This window comes from Trachemys scripta, chromosome 2 (assembly GCF_013100865.1).
Source record: "Trachemys scripta elegans isolate TJP31775 chromosome 2, CAS_Tse_1.0, whole genome shotgun sequence".
NCBI classification, from domain to species: Eukaryota; Metazoa; Chordata; order Testudines; family Emydidae; genus Trachemys; species Trachemys scripta.
The window spans coordinates 6,536,702-6,552,493 of NC_048299.1; the positions used below are offsets into that span (position 1 = coordinate 6,536,702).

A 15,792-nucleotide genomic window follows, 5' to 3' on the forward strand; every position below is an offset into this window, starting at 1 on the left:
GGCGGCGCTTACTCCCACCTCCGCTGGTGGAGTAAGAGCGCCGATTTGGGGATCGATTGTCGCGTCCCATCGGGACGCGATAAATCGATCCCCGAGAGGTCGATTTCTACCTGCCGATTCAGGCGGGTAGTGTAGACCTAGCCTAAGGTGCCACAAGTACTCCTGTTCTTTTTGCGGATACAGACTAACACGGCTGCTACTCTGAAAACTGAATTTCAAGTGGTTTACTTGATTCCTATTACATCATCGGTCATTGTTTGTGCAACTATAACCTGAAGCAATTGTTTCCAATTTCAGAAATCTCATGGCAGCCATTAGCCTGAAAGGTCTAATTCTTGTCTATTGTTTTAAGTGCTGTTGTGCTTTGAAAAGTGACTATGTAGAAGAAGAGACAAGGTGGGTGAGGTAATATTTTTTATTGGAACAACTACAGTTGGTGAGACAAGCTTTTGAGCTTACACAGAGACCTTCTTCAGGTCCTGAAGAAGAACTCTCTGGAAGCTCGGAAGCTTGTCTCTTTCACCAACTGAAGTTGATCCAATAACAGATATTGCCTCATCCACCTTGTGTCTCTAATATCCTTGGACTGACACAACTACAACAACACTCCCTATGTAAAAGTAGCACATTCTTACTCAACCAGTACTGTTCCCTGTGTGTATTTGGGATGTTATCTGCTTAATTTACTGCCCCAAATAAGTATTCACTACTTTTCTCTCATGTTTACCCATGCACAGCAGTGCAGCTATGGGAGAATGAGCAGGATTCTATTCAGCGCTGTGCATTATCAACAGTTATTGACTAAGTTCCAGTTGTGGAATCTTCATCAGCAGGAATGTGTAGACTAGAATGAATTCTTGGATTCGAGGCTGTGCTTGAGGAAGTGGTAGTTGGGCAAATAACTTTTTACTTGTAATGTGAGACAATATGACCAGGAGTCACAGAGGCAGAAAATCTGCAATCTCACTATGCCATTTTTGCAGAGTCAGTTTTCAGAGTAGAACCACACTTTAATATTTGGAGAAACAGTGGCACCGTCAGTTTTGTTCATTTGCTGTTTATTCGTTGTTGTTCTGCAAATGTCCTTGGTCAAAGAAGCCAACCCTAAAATGAGCGCTTTCTTCCACAAACCCCGTTACTGATCTGAAAGGGAATTCCTCTTTTTACTAAGGAGACACTTGTAACACAGATAAACTTTGCCAACAGCCTGTTCTCCTGTCGCTGTTTAACAGCTGTCACTTGGCTCTAGGATACACACTTGAGAAGCAGTCCTGATGAATCCTGGCACCGCAGCCTGTTACACACATGCACACTCACACCTCTGCTGATTTTTTTTTTTTTTTGCCTCTTTGGATGGGCCGATTGAGTCCCTAGAACTATGCCCTTTCGCCTCTCTACCAGATGAAATTTAATCTCTCCAGTAAATGACACCCAGGGCTATTTTGGAGCTGGGAGGCAGAAGGAGAGCAAAGCACGTCAGCAATTCGAGTGGAGGAGGACAGCCAGGGGGAGGGGTGGGGCCGGGGGCGACACAGCCTACACCCCAAGCAGTGGAGACACTGCAGGGGGACTAGGGGACCTTTTACTGCACGTCCGCACCCTCGCTGGGGTTTCTGTTTTATTTACTGGAAGGGAGGGGGGACCAAAACCCAGATGGTCTCCCCCAAACCTCATTTTCCCCCTTTTCCTTGTGTGTCTCAGTAAGGATCTGCTTTCCCTCATCCCGATGAGAGCCGCTTGCCTTCTCAGACTCTGACAAGACTCCAGGTAAGGTCCTGAGGGTGTATATTGGGAAGCAGCTCATCTGAGGAAGGCAGAGGGACTTGTTCATGGCTGAGGAAGGAGGGAAGTGATTTTGGAGTCCACATTAATTACATCTGAGTATTTATTGCCTTGTTAAAGGCATTTGAGGTGAAAGATGACAGAGCTGAAGGTCAAGGAGACATTGGCCTGAGCAATATTTGGATTGTTTCACTGGATTATTTTGCCTGGGCGACCAGGAGTCTAAATAACAGCCTCCAAAAGAGCTGTGGAAAGATGGAAAAAAGAGAGTTGGAGAGGTTACTTGCGGGGGATTAACTTTGACCTTCGTAGCTTGTGGATGTCAACCTGTGTGACAGATGGGCTTGGTGTGGGGGGTGGGGAAGCTGGGTGTTGGGAGGGAGGGATTTTATTTGATTTCATTTTCCAGGCATAAACCAAGTGTTGCTTTTCTCTTTGGTAAGTTTTTCACTGAGCTCCTCTCTGTCCCCATGTCGGTGCCAATTCAAGCTGCAACCCCCCACTCTCAGCTCGCATTTCTGCAAACGGCTCTGAGGAGAGATGGAGCCGGACAGCTGGGGCTATTTTCGGAGCGACAGCTCAGGGGGATGGAGCGGGCGCGATGGCGGTGACGTCCACCTTTTAAAATACAGGCGTGTTTCTGGAGAATGCCATTGTCACAAAGGGGATTTTTCTTTTTCTGTGTGTCTTTTTGTTTTGTTTTCAGAATAACAAAATTTTCTGGGTGGCCTGGCTGTTTAAAAATGTTACAAGGTTATTTCCATTATATCTCATTACAGCTGGGTGTTAGCTGTACATTTAAGATGTGGCTCTAAAGTAGGTTGGGATTGTTCTGATCTAGGGTCTTGGTTTGGGCCTATCGTGTGTGTGATAGATAGATTAGATTGCCACATTACAGCATTGCTAACCTTAAGCATTCAAAAATCGTGACTCAGCCATAAAAGAGAAATCCTGAGATTCTTAAAGTTGGGGATCTTTTCCTTGGTTTACTGGTTGCTGAATATTCAATGTGCTTTAGGGTTCCATTTCAGTCTTTTTTTCTGCAATCACAAGGGCTAGAAAAGTACTGCTTTTAAAAACGAAAGCTGCAATTGTCACAAGAATAGCTTGTCTCAGGAGCTGGGGCAGCAGGGAAACACCAAATAGTGCAAGACTTGTGATAAAAATGATGAGGGTTATGACTCCCATGAATTGCTCGTTATGACCCTGGCAAGCTAGGGTAGTATCCCTCTCCCCATCCCTCCCACTCTGCCCTGTTTTCCTCAGTGCCAAAGGACAAGAAGGATGTTTCCCAAACTCCAAAAACTCCAATGTATTATCTATTTATGCATCATCGTGTTAGCACGTCTGATGGTTTGCAGTGCATGTTTCTGTACAGAAAAATAAAAGGCACGGATCCTGCCTCAACAAGCTAACTAAGGGCCTGGTCCTGCAAGATGCTGAGTGCTCATTGAAGTCAGTGGGAGTTGGTGCTCACACCTTGCAGGAGTGAGTCCCAAATTAGGTCCCAGTCCTGAAATGAGGTCCGTGTGGGTGGGACCCTGCCCCTGCATGGAGCTCATTGCAGGATCAGGGCTGTTTAAGGACTGAGGGGGAAAGAACAACAATGGATGGCGAGGGATGAGGTTTTCAAAAAATCAGACCATCTAGGGCCCTGATCCAGCAGATGAGTTTAGGCACCTGAATCATCTCATTGATGTCTAAGGTCAGCTCACATGCTTAATGTGAATCCCAGCATTATGTGCATTATGTGCTTCATAATGAAGAGCTTGTCTGATTTGGGATCTGGGGGTGTTGTTTCTGGAGTGTGCACATGCTGTGTTAGTTCTGGGTTTTTTTGTAATATTTAATTTAATTTAGTTGCACTCGATTAGTCATCAGGAATGTCCGGGCAGTTGTGGCTCAGCAATAGAGGTTATTAAAGCTAAGGGGAAGGACATTCCAGCCACTCACATTCACTGACCTTTGAGGATGCCAGGTGGTTACGCTGTCCCTTACGACGGTGTAAATCTGTAGTAACTCCGTTGGCTTCAGTGGAGTTACTCCAAATTTAAACTGGCACAACTGAGATGAAAATCTGGCCTCTCCATTATGGACGCTAGTGCTGCTATGAAATGGTCACCAGTGAATTCTGCCACATTTAAAGCTTTTAGGGTAAAATTCAGCCCAGGTCAGATGATCTATGCATACATCATTTAAGTAAGGGTGTGAGTGGTAGACAGAGACATCTGCAGGTCCTTTGCACTAGTGTGAATGTCACCCTTGCACATTCCGTCTGGTGTAACGTTTGGCTCTGTCCATTGATTATGGAGCCACTTGAATAGCTCTGTAGTTAAGTTTGCAGCTGGCGTGGAATGCTTGCACGGGGGCTCTCGTCTGTTTGTTTGTCTAGTAAAGCTAGCTCATTCCCTGGGAGATCATGAAAGGGAACAGGGCAGCCGGATCACTGCAGTTTGACATTAGCAGCTCTTCTATAGACTTCAGTGGAAATTAGCACGTCCCTACTTCGTTGCCCATATAACTTTTCTTCCCAGTTCAATACTTTAATTATGTGTTTATTTTATATAAAACAATCTGTCTGATTGTTGCATGTAAATCACAGAATAACAGTATTCTTTATTTTATTTTATCTGATGACATTTGGGGTATTTTTTTCTGAAAGCTCCAGCTCCAAGAGTCAGGTGATTATTTGCAACTCTCAGCTATTTTTTTTTTAAGTAAGTTTCTAGCCCTCATTACTGCACAGAAAAGCTTGGAAATGTTACCTCCAAAGTCTCAAAAGCTAGAAAGTACAGAAAAAGGCACCAAATTTAATATTTTTAAAATATCATGATTTTTAAGCCAATCTCATGATTTTTGAATATGTGGGATTGTCACTAGTGTTGTACAGTGTAACATAGAGTGGTAAAGAATAAACAATTATTGTTGTCCTCAGTCAAACTTGAATTCCCATGGCTTTTTAAAGGACAGAGTGAAAGCTGACTCAGAATTTCAGGATGTGACCCATATGTAGCAATCTGCATGGAACTTGGAGGGAGGAGCACTGGTTGCAGGAAGGAAGAGTTTGGAGGAGGCACCCGGAAGTCAGTCTGTGGGCACATGGCTAGAATGCTAGCTGCAGCTGTAGCACCTGCGTAAATAGTTTTCTTAATAAAGAGCCAGTTTAGTTTTAGAAACACAAACTCCTCTCATGTTACTACCCAGCATGTGGTACATAAAATATGGTGGCACTAGTCAGCCTAGTGAGACTGACAGCAAGGAAGAGAGTGTGACTAACAATCAAACAAAGCAGCACCTGGAAACAGAGCAAACAGGCAGCATGGAGGGTCTCAAGCCATCAGGAGGTGCCATTTTCTGGCAACACCTCTGGTTTTGGCTAAGATTTTACCTTGCATAGTTAGGTTCAGAAATCCACCTCACGCCTGCCTAACGTTTTTAAAGCTACTGATTACAAATCTGCATAACATATACACAAATTTACCGCAGGATGAATTTTATTGAATATATAGTCCAGTCCTCATCACACCTCACAATCACATTTGTACCTGGTCACTATGATAGTGACTTTTTGGCAGGTCTCTGTTGAATTCTGGGACAGACCTCGTGTCTTGTATATGGTTGTCACATGGACCCTTTTAACTTTCCCTCCCTCAGCGTTTCCTCAGCTTTTCTGTGCTCTTTGCATGATGCAGACAAAAGCTAGGAATTTCGAAACACCTCCGGTTTCAGAAATATCTGGATTTTTGCTGGGATTTACTCAGTAGATTAATAGATGTGAAGGCCAGAAGGGTGATAATCTAATCCAGGGGTTGGCAACCTGCAGCATGCATGCCAAAGGCGGCATGCAAGCTGATTTTTAGTGGCACTCTGCTTCCAGCCAGAGTCCTGGCCACTGGCCCCGCTCAGCCCGCTGCCGGCCAGGATGAATGGAACCCCAGGCCGGCAGCGGGCTGAGCGGGGCCGGCAGCCGGGACCCCGGCTGGCAGGGGTGGAGCACGGAACCCCAGACCAGCAGCAGGCTGAGCGGCTCAGCGGTTCTGTCTGCCATCCGTGCTGCCGGTCTGGGGTTCTGTCCACCGGCCCTGACAGCCGGATTCCCGGCCCTGCTCTGCCTGCTGCCAGTCTGGGGTTCCGTCCGCTGGCCCCTGTAAATGTAAAATGTATTAGTGGCACGCGAAACCTTAAATTACAGTAAAAATATGAAGATTTGGTACACCACTTCTCAAAGGTTGCCAACCCCTGATCTAATCTAACCTCCTGTATATGACAGGCCAGAGAATTGTATCTAGTGCCTCCTGTAGTGAACCAATACTTTGTATTGTGCTCCTAACTCCCTTTAGGCATTCCCCACCCAACTTCTTTAATGTCAGTTTTGTCCCCTTTGCAATGGGTTACATAGCAAGGCTGGGATGAAGTATATTGCTTAATAATAATAATAATAATTAATACAAAGCCCAATTTAATACAAATTTTTTCTACCTATAGGCCTGATGCTGGCAGGTGCTTAGTGCCTCTTGCAAAGTCAACGGGAGTTGAGGGTGCTTACCAATTTATTGGACTGGGCCCTAAATTAACATATATGCACGTAGCCCCATACATCTTCTTTGTATATATTTATTAAGCTTTGTCAATCTTTTTTTCTTATAGCAAACCAAACAAAGTCTAGGTGCCAACCTATACAACAGATACAGAAATACGAGCTACCAGAAACAAGAAAACACCAAGATATTTTCACAATGCTTAGAGTCCCATGTATTAATCACAATATTTCCAGCACACAGATTTTTATGGCACATATCACACAAAATTAAACAAACAAACAAAAATCAAAGTTGAGGGGAAATGGTGGTGTATGGGAGGGTGCAGAAGAGACAAAGAGGAAAGGGGACATGGAGGGAGTGTGTGGATTTACCTCCTGTGTGGCTCTGTACATCCCCAGTAGTTAGGGTACTAGCTTTGGTGACCCAGGTTCAATTCCTTCCGGTGTGATCTTGGGGATTGGACTAGGTGACCTCCTGAGGTCTCTTCCAACCATAATCTTCTATGATTCTAAGTCATTTAATCGCTGTGTGCCTCAGTTTCCCATCTGTAAAATGGGGATAATGGTACTTCCCTACCTCACAGGCATGTTGTGATGATAAAGACATTAGCAATTGTGAAGTACTTTGAGAACTATGGATGAAAAGAGCTACATATCATTTTATTATTATCAGAAAGTAATGTCCTCTCATGACGATTTTAAAGGGAGATAAGGAATGGAATGCGTAGGACCTGGCTTGTCATGTTGTACCTTTAAAGCCGTGGATTGATTCATTTGTTGTTTTAACTAATGTATCTACCCACCGGTTTGTATTGCCCCAGTGTAGTGGTCCATGTAGCTAGGCATTGTGCTATTTATTAACAACAAATCAGTTGCGTTGTCTCAGGGGATAACTTAATATGATCAAACAGGGCCCTGCGCCTGCATAAAGAAACCCACTGCCTTAACAGCAAAGCATCCGTAGCCCTCTTGTTCAGCAGCGTCTCTTTCCAGGATCACTTTAAACCCTCCTGCTCTGTGGCCTGTACTGGCTGCTGACTGGTTCCCAGATAGATTCTGAGATAGGGGGTTTGAGCTACAAAACCTGAGACCTGCCTAAGAGGCCCCCCACTCTTCCTGTGACACCCTGCCTCAGTTGCTGTCAGCAAGGTTGCCTGAGGTGACGCTCCTTGGTAGAAGAGAGAGGAAGTGGCTGGCAGGGCAATCTGTTAGGGCTCTGGACTTTTTCAGCTCACTTCCTCCTGAGGGAAATTCTGACCCCTTTGAAGTCGGTGGGAGTTTTGCCATTGATGTCAACTGGACCAAGAACTCACTTCAGGTCTGGAACTGTCCACGTTTGTTACCCTACAGGGTGTGATAAAAGACCTACCCTTTCACCCTTGCTTGTGTGGAAAGTGGTGTAGGGTAGGGAGGTGTAGCAGTGGGATGGGGACTGTGGGAGGTGGATTAGTTGTGGTTAGATTTATGATGTTGCTGAGATACTTGATTTCATTGGGGGTAACTGACGGGTCTGTTTCAGTGTCTTTCCTTAATTTTTTTTTTTAAGACAAGTGAATTCACAACATCTATATTGCAGGGTAATGAAAATCCATATAAATGAATGAATACATAAGTCCAATTAGACACACTAATGTAAAACCAGACTACCGTTCTAGCCCTCAGTGCATTCGTAGATAGCAGTATGTAAGTGAAGACGTGGTCCCTCCCCTACATGCTGAACTGGGGAGGTGATATTGAATATGTATGATCAATATTGTAAAATGTACAAGACAAACTGAAATGGGCATTTTAAGCTGACTTCACTTGATAAAGTTTAGTTCAGGTCGAGTTCCAGTAGTACCATTGCCTATGAGACCTAGTGTGGTGCTTGTGGCATATTTATACCATGTTTGAACTTGTATTCACTCTGGAAGAGTCTGAATCACTTTCTTTGTTTATTGATCTTTTTCATGGGTGGGGCTGTAGAAGAGACCACACTTGTTAGCACTGCATGGTCTGCATATGCTGCCTTGTCTGCATATCTATCCATCCATCCATCATTTCTAAGATGCCTGCTGCTGTGGGACAATATGCTGTCACCAGCTTATTTTAGTGAGCAGCACTCTTTTTTGTAGCAGTGTTGCAAGCTAAGCAGGTTGCAAATGCCCAAGGCCAATACTTTCCAGAATGCCCCAATTTCAACTCTTCTCTCTCTTTATTTTGCTAGATGATGTAGCAGCACTTAATGTCCTTCATTTGTGTTTGTCCAGTGTCACCACGCAATTAGAGGCAGTGTTTTCAAGGTTGAATGTAGGGGTAGGGAAAATGGCTTACAACTTCCCCAATTTTTAAATTTGCATTAAGCGTATACTCTATCTTATTCTCTTGATACTTTCTCCAAGGAGCTAAAGATATGGTCCCGGAAGCACTCTCTGCACTAAATTCAGATGGAGTGCTACACCCTGAAAACTTCCCAGATCAGACCCTCCTGACTCCATTACATGCAGGTTCCTGAATGGAGCAACATGATGGAACATCCCCTGATAATTCATCTGCAACTGATGATGTGTGGCACCCCACTGTAGTCACAAGTATATTTGTATTATTATTTATTTGTATTCCCATAGCACCTAGGAGCCCTTGTCAGAGACCAGTGCTAGGTGCTGTACAAACGTAGGACAAAACGACAGTCCCTGTCCCAGACAGCTGACAACGAAACAGATTTTTGCAAAAATTATATTTTGGTGACTGATTAAATCTCAAATATTCTAATTCTAAAAATGATAGATTTCAACTTTCACTCCTCGTACCTCCAAAATGCCTTTGAATGATTTAAATCAATATTTAACTCTTTCCATCTTTACCATCTTTCACAAAACATTATAACTAGTACATAAAATCAGCCTGTAGGATAGGGAAAAGGTTAATTTTTAATGCTTCGTTTCCCCCCGCTACTCAATCACTGGATTTCTTCTAGCTGGCCTGATTGGTGAGTCATCACCAGTGTATCAATGCAGTGCCCCGCAGCATGTGCCTGGCATGCTGCTAATTTTCCCTGAAACTGTTTTTGTGAGAGCGATTTTTTTTATTATAGTCTACCTATCTATTATCTGTGGATATGTGTATTTACACATGCAGTGTTGTTGTAGCCATGAGAGAGACAAGGTGGGTGAAGTAATACCTTTTATTGGACCAACTTCTGTCAGTGAGAGACACAAGCTTTTGAGCTTAAGCCCCACCTGAGTGGGCTGAGGTAAATCCCTGTAAAGGGCAGCAGATGGCTGCAATGGGGGAAGATGTTCAGGAAGAATCTGTCTGGGGATTGGTCCTGCTTTGAGCAGGGGGTTGGACTGGATGACCTCCTGAGGTCCCTTCCAACCCCGATATTCTACGATTCTATGATTCTATGAACAAAGACTGCTAGGAATGAGCAGGCTCCAGCCGTGTCCTGGGATTTGAGACTAAGATTCCAGCTGGGAAGGGCTGGGAGTAACCTACTAAGACAGGAGAGATCCTGGGCAAGCAAGGGAAAGTGTGAAAGCTTTCCGGGCAAGGAGGCCAGGAGGCAGGAAGCAAAATTTTAATTCAGGACTTGGAGTTATTGGCTGTGAATAAACCCACACTCCAAAGAGGGGTAGTTTGACCTCAGAAAAGTGTGTGGAATCTGTGTTAGGAGCTCTTTGAGGGCGAAATTATTAGTAGGACACCACAGACACACCCCTGGCCATGAGGTCGTGCTTGGGTGGCTGCCAACCCTGTTACAGCTACTGCCTACTGAGTGCCGCACAATCACAATTGGATTTTATCCTTTCAATGCCCCTGGGAGGCAGGGCATTGCTATTATCCCCATTGTACAGAGGCGGAACTGAGACCCAGAGAGATTAGGTGACTCACCCAATGTCACACGGGAAGTCTGTGGCTGAACAGGGAATGGAACCCAAATCTCCTGAATGCTAGGGTTACCATATTTCAACAATCAAAAAAGAGGACGGGAGGAGCCCCGCCCTAGCCCCGCCCCTGTCCTGTCCTAGCCCCGCCCCTGCCCCTTCCACTCCCTCCCACTTCCTGCCCCCTCACAACCCCCAACCCTCCCCCCCACTCCTTGTCCCGGGACAGCCCCCTCCTGGGACCCCTGCTCCTAACTGCCCTCCAGAACCCCACCCCCTACCTAAGCCTCCCTGTGCCTTATCCCCTAACTGCCCCCTCCTGAGACCCCCCCACCTGTACCCTGACTGCCCAAAACCTTACACCCCCAACCCCCAGACAGCCCCCCCCCGGACTCCCTGACCCATCCAACCCTCCCCCCTGCTCCCTGTCTCTTGATTACCCCCCCCCCCAACCTCCCTGCCACTTCTCTGGCCCCCGGCCCCCTTACTGTGCTGCAGAGCAGCGCGCTCCACAGCGGGGGAGGGCAGCAAGGTCGGAGCTCCAGGCGAACAGCCCTGATCTGTGAGTGCAGGGAGGGAGAGGGAGGGAGAGGAGGGGAGTGGCGTCAAGTTTCAGGAGAGAGTGCAGGAAGGGCTCTGGCTCTGGCTGTCGGAGCCCCGGCTGGTCTGTAAGCCGCGCGCACGCTCTGCATGGGGGGGGAGGAGGGGAAGTCCGGACATTGACAAATTCCCCCCGGACGCTATTTTTAACCCGAAAAAGCCGGACATGTCCGGGGGAATCCGGACGAATGGTAACCCTACTGAATGCTCAGTCTTTCCTTCCTGCCACAGTGACAGGCACTATAGAAACTCATCAGAAATAATAAAGACTGTCTGTAGATTTGAAGGTGTGAATCCTGCCCTGATAGTAGTGATAGAGAAAGGACAGTTCAGAATGATGGGCCATAGAATCATAGAATATCAGGGTTGGAAGAGACCTCAGGAGGTATCTAGTTCAACCCCCTGATCAAAGCAGGACCAACACCAATTAAATCACCCCAGCCAGGGCTTTGTCAAGCCGGGCCTTAAAAACCTCTAAGGATGGAGATGCCACCACCTCCCTAGGTAACCCATTTCAGTGCTTCACCCCCCTCCTAGTGAAATAGTGTTTCCTAACATCCAACCTAGACCTCCTCCACTGCAACTTGAGACCATTGCTTCTTGTTCTGTCATCTGCCACCACTGTGATCAGCCGAGATCCATCCTCTTTGGAACCCCCTTCAGGTAGTTGAAGGCTGCTATCAAATCCAGGGTCGGCTTTAAGCCGATTCACCCAATTCCCTGGAATTGGGCCCCGCGCCAAAGAGGGCCCCCCTCTGGGGGTCTTCGGCAGCATTTCAGCGGCGGGGGGTCCTTCGGTGCTGCGGAAGACCTGGAGTGGACCCCCCGCCGCAAAGTGCCGCTGAAGCCCTGGACTGCCGCCGGGTATTGGAATCGGACCCCGTGGGTCATAAAGCCGGCCCTGATCAAATCCCCCCTCACTCTTCTCTTCTGCAGACTAAATAACCCCAGTTCCCTCAGCCTCTCCTCATAAGTCATGTGCTCCAGCCCCTTAATCATTTTCGTTGCCCTCCGCTGGACTCTCTCCAATTTGTCCACATCCTTTCTGTAGTGGGAGGCCCAAAACTGGATGCAATACTCCAGATGTGGCCTCACCAGTGTCGAATAGAGGGGAATAATCACTTCCCTCGATCTGCTGGCAATGCTCCTACTAATGCAGCCCAATATGTCTTTAGCCTTCTTGGCAACAAGGGCACACTGCTGATTCATATCCAGCTTCTTGTCCACTGTAATCCCCAGGTCCTTTTCTGCAGAACTGCTGCTTAGCTAGTCGGTTCCCAGCCTGGAGCAGTGCATGGGATTCTTCTGTCCTAAGTGCAGGACTCTGCACTTGTTCTTGTTGAACCTCATTAGATTTCTTTTAGCCCAATCCTCCAAATTGTCTAGGTCACTCTGGACCCTCTCCCTACCCTCCAGCATATCTACCTCTCCACCCAGCTTAGTGTCATCCACAAACTTGCTGAGGGTGCAATCCATCCCATTATCCAGATCATTAATGAAGTTGTTGAACAAAACCGACCCCAGGACCAACCCCTGGGGCACTCCACTTGATACCGGCTGCCAACTAGACATGGAGCCATTGATCACTACCCGTTGAGCCCGACGATCTAGCCAGCTTTCTATCCACCTAATAGTCCATTCATCCAGCCCATACTTTTTTAACTTGCTGGAAAGAATACTGTGGGACACCGTATCACAAGCTTTGCTGAAGTCAAGGTATATCCTGTCCACTGCTTTCCCCGTATCCACAACGCCAATTATTTCATCATAGAAGGCAATCAAGTTGGTCAGGCATGACTTGCCCTTGGTGAATCCATGTTGACTGTTCCTGATCACCTTCCTCTCCTCCAAGTGCTTCAAAATGGTTTCCTTGAGGACCTGCCCCATGATTTTTGCAGGGACTGAGGTGAGACTGAGCAGTCTGTAGTTCCCCAAATTGTCCTTCTTCCCTTTTTTAAAAGATGGGTACTATATTTGATATGGTCCTATATGTTTACTTGAGACAAGCAATGTCTCCCTATCTCAGGAGGGAAGTGTAAGCGGGTTTCTAAAGTCAGTATAAAGCCTATGATGTGTTTGTGGTAGTAGCTTTAGGGTTCACATCCTCTTCAGGCTGAAGCCACTAGGGGGCTGTCAAGCGCATAGGAACTAGTCCAACATTCTGTCTAGCAGAAAGCAATGGTGACTGTGGGTGGTCAGGAAATGCAGTTTTTTCCCCATGAAAATGTTTTATTTTTCATAGAAAATTTTCTTCAACATTTTTTGTTGAAAAAAATGAAAACTGAATGTACTTTTTTATTTTATTTTTAAATATTTATATATTTTTTACTTGTTTGGCATTGAGAGAGCAAACATGGAAGTGTTTGGGTTTAAAACTGTAAACCTTCTGTTTTTGGTGGCCAAAAACTGGGTGGTGAGGGGGGGGAATTGGTTTGGGGATTTGGGATTTTTTTTGATGAAACCCTGAACATTTTCGGCAAAATGGGAATTTTTTTTTCTTTACAAAAATTTCTGTTTTGTCAAAAAGCCATTGTCTGTCAAATGTAAAGTTTCCAATGAGCTTGAACAGTGACACATTGCAGGAAGGAAGAGAAAATAATGTTTTATTAATGAATAATATTATCATTATAAAGTTTGTGTATGAAAGGAAGATGACGTTAATTATTTGGTCCAGATGGGCTTCTAAGGCCTTCCCAGAATCTCAAGGATAGCTTTATTATTTCCCCATTCAATAATAATCATAGTAAATACATTAATACAATTGCTGCAATTGTGAATCTACATTTATCCAATGATTTCCTAGCACTTTACCAACGTTTAATTGCTTTTGGGAGGCCGGTGTTTTGATCTCCAACTGGGGAAACAGATACTAATGATTCATTTGTATTTTTAAGCATTATTTGTAGTATAGCGATGCTAGATGCTGTGCGAACATGTGAGAGTGATGAGTGTATAGTCTTAATAGCTAAGGCAGACAAAGGGTGGAAGGGGAAACTGAGGCACAGAGCGTCAAAATGACTTGTTCAAGGTCACGCAGCAGGCCAGTGGCAGAGCTGGGAATAGAATCCAGGAGTCCTGATTCCTTGCTCAGAAAGTTTTGCTGATTTTGGAACTGATGTCAACATCGAAATATGAGTCAGAGGAGAGAAGGGGAAGAAAGTAGCTGTAGAAATGGTGAATCATTCTCTCAAGAGACTAAAGCAGGTTTTTAGGCCTGGTCCTCCTGATTTCGTGTGTGTGTGTGTGTGTGTGTGTGTGTGTGTGAGTGAATCCTGAGAGCATTTGTCATTGGGTGATTTGGTGGGTGGGCTGGTGGCAGGCGGGGAAGCCAAACTGCTGCAGGATTATAGAGGATATTTCTGTCCCACTGACTGCCTAATGTTTCCTTTTGGAGTTACTGAGATGAACAGCAGTCCACCATGCCAGTCATTGAACTGCTTTGTGTGGGCAGCTGAAGGTAAAAAAAAAATCAAGGACATAAAAAGATTGGCAATTATCACTAATTAGAGGCCTCAAAGATAGCTCAATGGGTATTAGAATCCCCAACAGGGAAGGGTTATTTGGCATGATAGGACTGAGTAGATATAGTAGCATACTGAATTGGGACCGACAGCGATCAAGTGCTTCAAATCATTTCAGGAGGTCTTCCCAAAAATCCAATAGCTGGCAAGCTTGTTCTCTATACTGCGTGCTAATCATGCTCCCAGTGGAGTTTTGCTCTTGCCAGCCATTAGATAGCTCTGTAGCCCTCCCTGTATTTGCTAGCCAAATCCATGAAGGAAGCTCCTTTCACTTGTTCTCACTTAGGAAAAAGAGATTCCACCCCCGCAGCAGAAAAACAACCAGCCAGGAATCCATGTCAGGGCTAGTAAAGAAATGTGAGGAGGCTCCCAAGGGGACATGTGCTGTGTGGAATCCATTGGGAAGGTCAAATGGGTTAATATCTGTAACATTGCTCTTCAGTCCTGCAGAGGTGTATGTGTGAACACTACATTAATGATTAGCGCTGCTGCTAATTGCTTTTAACTTTCTCAAGACAAGGCAACGTCAGAATTGTCCTGACCTTTAGTTCCAAGCAGTACTTCAATTATTTTCCCTTTGCTGATCTGTCTTTGAACAGCTGGGAGCTATTGTGCAGCAAGCATTTAAGGCAGCACTAAGTAGGCAGGCAACAAATGAGAAATCTTTCCCAGAGCTTTCAGCCAAACTTGTTTTGAGGAGCCTGACACCCATTTGGATTCAAACTTGCAGTCACTTTTGGAAATGCTCAAGCCATTATTCTGCATTTTCTGCAGGAGCTGCAAGTGGCTGCCACTCACTAGCTGTCCTCAGTGAGAAATTAGCCAGAGTTAAATGGTTGTCTTAAATAGCAATTGAGGAATAAAGAAGATATCACCAATAATACACTAGGCTTGTCTGTCTGTCCTCCTAAACACTGCCCCCTGCTGGGTGGAATGTCCTTCTCAGGCCCATGCTAATCCATGAACACGGTGTTCTCTGCTGCCCACAGAGGACAAGACGTGTGGAAGGGGAGGGAGAGGGACATAAAATGGATAAAGAGAAAAGCAGAGCAAGGTGGGAATGAAGAGGATAAAAAGAGATGAAGGGGAAATGTTGATGAAAGGACAGAAGGAGAACAAGTTGAAGGGGAGACAGAGAGATGCAAAGGTGGGTGTGAAGAGGAGAAGAGAGTGCATGGAGAAGTATCCTTGATGTCACATTCCCACCAATCCATAAATATATCATGGGTATCTGATGGTCCTTGGTAAAAAAACGGTCCATAAATTATAACCCATTAGTGCTGCTTTGTTTTGCTAGTGCATAGATTTTAAGGCCAGAAGGGCCATTACAATCATCTAGTCTGACCTCCTACACAACACAGCCCTTGAATTTCACATAGGGATTCCTGTGGTAGAGGGTATCAGAGGGATAGTGTTAGTCTGGATCTGTAAAAAGCAACAGAGAGTCCTGTGGCACCTTTAAGACTAACAGATGTATTGGAGC

General features: G+C 45.5%; 1 protein-coding gene across 1 annotated transcript in view; it reads left to right on the forward strand.

The window, feature by feature from the left end:
* Window positions 1–1,557: 1,557 nt before the first annotated feature.
* OBSCN (obscurin, cytoskeletal calmodulin and titin-interacting RhoGEF) overlaps window positions 1,558–15,792 on the forward strand; it is a 296,265-nt gene continuing 282,030 nt past the window's right edge. Inside the window, exon 1 of the mRNA XM_034759817.1 lies at window positions 1,558–1,767. The gene's annotated coding sequence lies outside the window, so the exon portion shown is untranslated. The remainder of the gene's footprint in view (window positions 1,768–15,792) is intronic.